A 7,534-nucleotide genomic window follows, 5' to 3' on the forward strand; every position below is an offset into this window, starting at 1 on the left:
TATTGCGAGTGAAGAGTTGAAGCAACAAAGGTAGGCGAACTAGTTTCCAAGCAGATCAAAAGCTTTGAGGCGATCTGACAGAAGTTATTGTGCATCCATCAAGAACAAGAGGTATTTACAGAAGAACACTCTTAACCTTAAATTTCTCATAATGGCATCTTCTTCTTTTGTCAATACTCCATTGGTAGTTGAGGTTTCTGAGAGAGAAAGGTCACAATTTAAGAAGCACCCATTTAAGTCAATAGAGGATGATCAAAACAGTGCCTTCTAATCTGTGCCCTATGGTATTTTGCATGTGGATGATGTGAGAGCCTATATTACTGTAATATTGAAGAAACTGATAATGAGGCGATTCTAGCACTTTACAACAGTCACCTTCGGGACAGGGATGGAAGCCTTAAACCGAATTATGTGCAATTGCAGAGGAAGGGTTTCACGCAATTTGTTCACTTCTCATTGTTCGATGAAGATGAGTGGGTAAGATATATCCTAAGCCGTGTGCACGATGACTTTATCTGGCTAGACAAACCATACACAATCACCAAGCAAGCCACCCATGCAATCACGTATCTACATCAAACTGGTGACAAACCTAATCTGAGGAAGGTAACAAACCCTATTGTGACAAAGGCAACCAGTGTGCAATTTGATAACATATCTATGACAATTAATGATATTTTGGAGCATGATGTGAGATTTGCATCCATGACCATTGGCTACAAGGTCTACTAGTCTAGCAAACTGAACTCAATCTCTAGAACAACCATTTATGTTGCATACCAAATTGTGAAGGAAGACATGCAGTATGATCTTTCACTAGTACAAAAACATCAATATATGACTAAAAAAACTACCAAAAATTGTAGATAAATGACTAAATTTGATCACGTAACCACTGGTAGTTTATTGCCAGTCATAAATCAATTTGGTCATGTGACCACTATTTGTTTTGATTGATCAATTTGGTCATCGATTTGGTCATTGATTTGGTCATCGATTTGGTCATTGATTTAGTCATATATTTAGTCACTAATTTAGTCATATATTTAATCACTAATTTAGTCATATATTTAATCATTAATTTAGTCATTGATTGTTGTTATCTGGTCATTTATTTAGTCATGATAGTCACTAATTTAGTCATATATTTAATCATTTATTTAGTCATATTAGTGATTTATTTAGTCATATCACTACTACATAGAGGGGGGTTTTAAGACAATATTTGAGACAATTTTTTAGTGAATTGTCTTAACTTGAGACAAAATAAAACTTGTGTATTGTCTTAAATATTGTCTTTAAACGCGTGTCTTAAATTATTGTCTTAAAAATTGTCATTATAAAGACAATAATTAACAACAATGTTATTGTCTCTTGAGAGACAATTGTATTGTCTTTATAGAGATGATACCTATAATAAAAAATGTATTCTCTATAGAGACAAATATATCTTTAATCCCAATTATTGTCTTTATTAAGATGATAAAAAAAAATTCTCATTAAAAAGAACTACACTTTTGTCTCTCTAGAGATTATATAAAACATTGAATTTTAAAAAATAGCTCACAATTCAGACAAATCAATATTGTTAAATATAAACTACAATATCATTGATTAATTCAAGTTAGGGCACGATGGAATTGAACCACCATCCTCCTTGTAAAGCATGTGCTCTTCCATTGAGCTATCACCCTTCAAAGAATAATTTTACCCTTCAGGATCTTGGGTCTCAAAACACCCTTTGGTTTAGAAGTGAGTTTTAAATCTGAATAATGGGTGAGAATTGCCAGCCATTATGTTACAATATCTATCTAGCTCTATGCAACATAAAGAGAATGTACAGAAATAGGAAATGTTATTAAGGGCCCAGGAATATTAAGGACAAGAAAAAAAAAGAAATCAAGCATAATGGAAATAATTTAAATAATATATATGAATAGAGAAATGTATAGAAATAGGAAACGTTATTAAGGGCTCAAGAATATTAAGGACAAGAAAACATATGAAATCAAGCACATTAGAAATCATCTAAATAATAAATATGAATAGATAGTTAGAGGGTTCAATGAAAAGCTTTATACGAAGGGTATACAAGAAATTTTAAGGTCTTTGCAAACCCTTGTTCATATTGATATGTGACTATCATGAAAAAAATACATTGTTGTTTTTCTCTTGCATTGGTCAAAAGTGTGAGGAATAATGAGCTTTAATACCATACAGTGATAGAAATCACTAGCAGGCATGTCAAACCAAGTTGAGACAGCCATAACAATAGAAAGCATCAAAGATACATGAAGATAGAGTACATACCTTAAGAAAGGTAGTGAGATTCCACTGGTAATCAGTCAGGGAACAAGGATACAGATAGAAAGTTTAATGACAATAAAAGTAGATTTGTAGCAGCAGATAAAGAGTAAAAAACTGTGAAGTGTTAAAAGAGCAGATCCAATGCCTTGAGAGGGATGGATATAAGATTTCTAATCTGCCATCCATTCATAGTCCATACATGGTATAAACTTTAATAACAATAAGTAGCAGGGTCAAAAACATGGGACAAACCTAAAGAAGACAACATAAAAGATAATATCTTGATAGTAATAAATTGTGGAAAATGCCTTTCGCAGTCAAAATAACATGGACTAGTCACAAAAAAGAATGACAAGGACAAAAATGCATTCCAATGTCAGTTCTATAGAGTAGAGAGTAATCATTAGGTTCAAGACACTAACTGTAGCGTCCTAAAATTGCGACACTTGCAATTTCGACTGCATTTCGGTCTTCATGATGGCGACGCAACACGCAACCTGAATGGAGACCCTGAAAATTGCTCACGACACTGAAAACTGCATTTTTCAAGCACCCTGGCCTGAACCTCCTTGCACCCTGCTGTCCCAGGAGGTGGGACCAGAGCGCCCAGCGCCCTGGTCCCTGGGTCCTATTTTGGGCCCGGTCTCCTAAGGAGATTGCGGGTCTTTTTGTTTGCAATTTGGAAATTACATTTCCTGGTCGGCCTGAGGTCGGGAAAATCAGTCTATCAGCCCTAATTGACAAGTATATAAACTACATTTTTCTCTCTCATTTGGGATAGATGATGAGGAGGATATGTGTACAAAGCGTGGAAACTATACTCAAGCATTCAAGCATTCCTTCAAGCAATTGATCATTTCAAGTCTCCATTCAAGGCTAAGTGTTGCATTCAAGACAAGGATTCAACCATTGAAGAGGAGATCACATACTACATGCTACAACATACAACATACAACATCTAAACCTTCACACATAAGGATACAAACATCCTTAGAACAAGGTATTAGTACTTGTTTTACAGTCATTTACATTTACAGCTCTTGCTCATTTCTTGGTTAATTCCAAAACCGGGGTTTGACCTAAAGGCAAACCCCTAATCCCTAACCCCCCAATCGTCTTCGCTTTTCTGTGTGTAGGTTGCAGGTACGCGGCTGAAATTGAAGATCTGGAATCCTTGTGCAGAGACGAACCGATCCCCCTTCGTTTGACGGATTTTTCGGAGGACCGTGGCGCCGGGCGCCATCGTCCCGACAACTTTTGCTCAAATTTGCAGGACAGCGCCGTATCGACATTTTACTACTAATTCCAGGTCCGCAGCTTCATACTATATTCCTATCTCAGTTTATAAGCGAATCTTTGTCACTTTCTATGTATTCCTAGCTTAATTCTTCTATGCACATTCTTTACAAAAGAGGGTAGCCTTGCTTTCTTAACCCTTGAAACACATTTAGCATCCAATCTTGCATTGCGTGGGATTGGATCTTGTGGGTTTCAACCCCTCTTTTGAATGTAAAGTCTCTCCCCTAAGTGAAAACCATCGAATCCTAGCGAACCTCCCTTCTCTCTCCTCGGAGTTGGAAGAGGGGAGAACAACTAGGGTTCGATCGCGATTTTCCGCTTTACACTAACTAAGGGTTTTCAACAAAAAAAATATTTCTATGATGAAAGGTCACAACCAAGAGAAAATAAAAGAGTAGTCAAAGGAGGACAGTGAGATAGCAATGAGCAAGTAAAAAAATCCTTACAGAAAAGTTTCTTCTTTATTATCATAAGTTCTACAACAATATAAAGAGTAGTAGGATACAAGAACATAGACACATCAGATTATGGACCAATCAAGCTAAAAAAGAGTCAAAACCCTCAATCACATTCTCTATAGTTCCAAAATCTTCATTTTGACTCGGTTTTATTGCAAAGATAGTGATATGTCACTATCTTAGGACATTCCATATTTTAAAGGTGCCATGAGAGAGCACACAACCCATTGAAAGAATTATGACAATCACCAATAAGACATAACCAAAGATGGTGATAGTCACAAAGTTTCATCTGCAAGGAAGACAAATAGTTAATAATTAATGAAGCAGAATAAAGTTTCAAGACAGTGATCGAATGACAATGAGGATGCCCATTGATAATCAGAATGGGTAGAAAAAGACAAGAGACGTGGTCTTCTAATGGAAAAACACAATGCATGTGGTAAATACAATAGGTTAGAGATTCAAGACAGAGAAAAAGTTAATGATGCTCCTATAGAAGACAATCCAAGAAACAAAGACACTTTCATAGAAAGCAATATTTATGATAGTTATGGGATATTAGCTTGAAAGAGGCATCACTTATCCAAAAAAAATTGTGGCACAAAACCTCTAAATCTTGCCGCATATCTAGATCCTACCAATTTGAATCTCAAAACTGGTAGATAAAAATTTTGTACATAATATACTAGAGTATATTTATGCAATACAATTACATTGACCAACAAAAAGCAGTTGAAACAAACTGAAAGAAACTACTAGATGCACTACTCAAGAGGTTAATTTGTTCACTAAAAACCCAGGTAAATCGTTGAAAGATAAGAATAGAAAACATCAAATTCTCTTTATTTAGAGACTATCAATATGCCAAAAGGCACTATGGAGGGGTGTATGTCTGAGTTATTCCTTTGCTGGGCTTCAAATAAAAAATTTTGAGTTTACATTCAATACTGCAGACCTCTTATCTTCTTCACAGACAGCCATAATGTATTTCTGAAGATTCTGAGCATTATAAAGTTTTCTATAATCACCTACATCTACAAATGAGGTCAGGAATTTTCATTATCTGTTTGTAATCTACAAATAATATATGTTTGATCACTGTTCTTTCCATATATATGTTCTTTCTTAAAATATTAAGAGGGAATCAATGTTTTCCAAGAAATATGAAAGGTTATTGATTGTGGACAGCATAATATTCATTTTTTGTTATGTAATAAATGATATTTTTCATATGCAAATCCAACACTAAATCTCAAAACATAAACAATATCAGTAAACCTACAAATTGAAACCATCACCTCTACAAATACTAAAATATCTTAATTATGCAAAGTGTTTGACAATATGTTGACGAGTGATAGTTAAAATTTGAAAAAAATTAGTGAGGATACCACAATGTTGTTAGATCTAAAAATCCTACCAGCCAGTTGGGCAACTAGCATTTGTTGCAGATAGCAATTTTCAAATCAAAAATCTTAATTGTGGTATATTAGAGTCTTGGTGATGGAAGGGTTTGTGAGATAAGTTTGTGAATCATGAAAACTTTGAGTGAGGAGGATGCGTGGAAAAATATTTTCAATGCTAGTGGGAACTTAGAAGAAGTATCCCAACCAAAAAAGGGTTCTTCTCAACACCATGGAGGGAGTGTAGAATTACTTATGCAATATTGAACAGGTATCTTCTCAAGAAATGCAAATAACTATAATTTCATTAGTGCAGTCATTGGGAAATAAAAATTTTAGACATCCAGATGAAGAGGTACAACTTGCAATTATTTCATATGTTAGTCATGTCACTGTTACCATTTTTTTGCTCTTCGAGACAAAAATGGCCCCATATGAAGTTTAGGGATTCGTAGTTAAAGTTTTGAAGAAATTTTTTTGTGGTAAGGCACATTAAATCAATCAAAAGAATTTCCTCTAAGTTATCAAAGTAAATCTAAAAAAAAAAATCTCAAATACTTTAGTTTAGCTGCCAAAATAAAGAAAAACTAGTTAATGTCTTATTTGAATCTTTAAGGTTCTAAAAAGGGGTCTTCTTCCACGTAGGTGACCCATCTATATGATAGGGAGGGAATTGTTAAAAATAATATCAAGCCTTCTTCACAATTCGTCAAGATTGAGTTTACACCATGTAAATGAGAGGGAAAAGTAAAATTAAAATAAAAATGAAAAAAAGACGTATCTACGCTGCTCTAGGGTTTCTCTGTGTTAAAGTTGCAGAAGGGTCTTGGTAAAAGGAAATGCAAGCATTGTTTCATGCATGCTAGAAGTAAAGAGACTAATGCAATTCAGAATCTAGAGAAATGATAAAGAAGTATTGATGACTTTCATCTTTTTTCCTCACAGGTATGTGAAAGCAAGAACCTGAATGCATTTATGATTTCACAAAGCTTTGCTTTCATGCACAATATTATGTTGTGATTTGGTAAAGATTATAAAGCATGCATGATATCAAGCTCCAGTTTAGTTTTGTGTAGAAGAGATGTTTTGTTTTATTTTATGGCAAAGATAGTTGTGATAGCAACAATGAAGAAATATGTAGCTTTATTTCTTCTATTATGCGTATTGATCAATGAATGTGTTACAAGACAAAGGTTCAAGTATCATTTGCAGATTAGAACACACTCTTTAATGGTGAGAGCAGTCAAAAGACTCTCAAGAATGACCAAAGTAGATATTATAAAGAAGAGCTTAAGGTATATGAACAGCATTAGAATATAGAAAGTAGAGAAGAAAAGTGCAGCTCATGGAGACTAGAAGACAAGGGATTTGCAACTAATAAAAGATTCAAAATACAAAAGATAATCCTACAGACACAGGAATATAAGTTCATCAAGATTGTAAGACTGGTAATGGAATCCTTTACACAAGGATCTCATCAAAGGAGTTTTTTGTAGCAGCCATCGAAGTACTACCCAGTATAATACACAGAAAGAAACCCTTAGATTAAGCATAGTATAAAGAGCAGCTTTAGAACAGTAATCTTGCCAAAGAGAGTCCTCACAAGAACTCATAAAGACTTAGAGAAGCATTATGATAATAGAGATGGTAGCCTATCATGCAAAGAGCATCTTAGAGTAGCAAAAACCATGATAATGAAAGCACACGAGGTTAAAGATGATAGATCAGTAACATGTTCCACTATCCTATTTATGAAAACAGTGATAGATAGACTTTGAACTCAAAGCTACATTCAAGACCATGTAATGTCCCCACTTTGAAATAGAATTTAATAATAAATAATATTAATAATATTAATATAGAAAAGAATAAAAAATAAAAGTAAAATATAAAATAATATAATTAAAATTTAATTAAGTTAATGAATGGTTAGAAGACATGGAAGGAAAAGTTGTGACTCCCTCAACCATGTGATATAAAATGGAGAAGAGAATCTCATTTTGAGAAGGGGATAATTTGGGAATCAGAAGTGCAAATCTAATTTAAGTAAGAAGTGCAGATCTG

Source organism: Cryptomeria japonica, chromosome 7 (genome assembly GCF_030272615.1).
Source record: "Cryptomeria japonica chromosome 7, Sugi_1.0, whole genome shotgun sequence".
NCBI classification, from domain to species: Eukaryota; Viridiplantae; Streptophyta; class Pinopsida; order Cupressales; family Cupressaceae; genus Cryptomeria; species Cryptomeria japonica.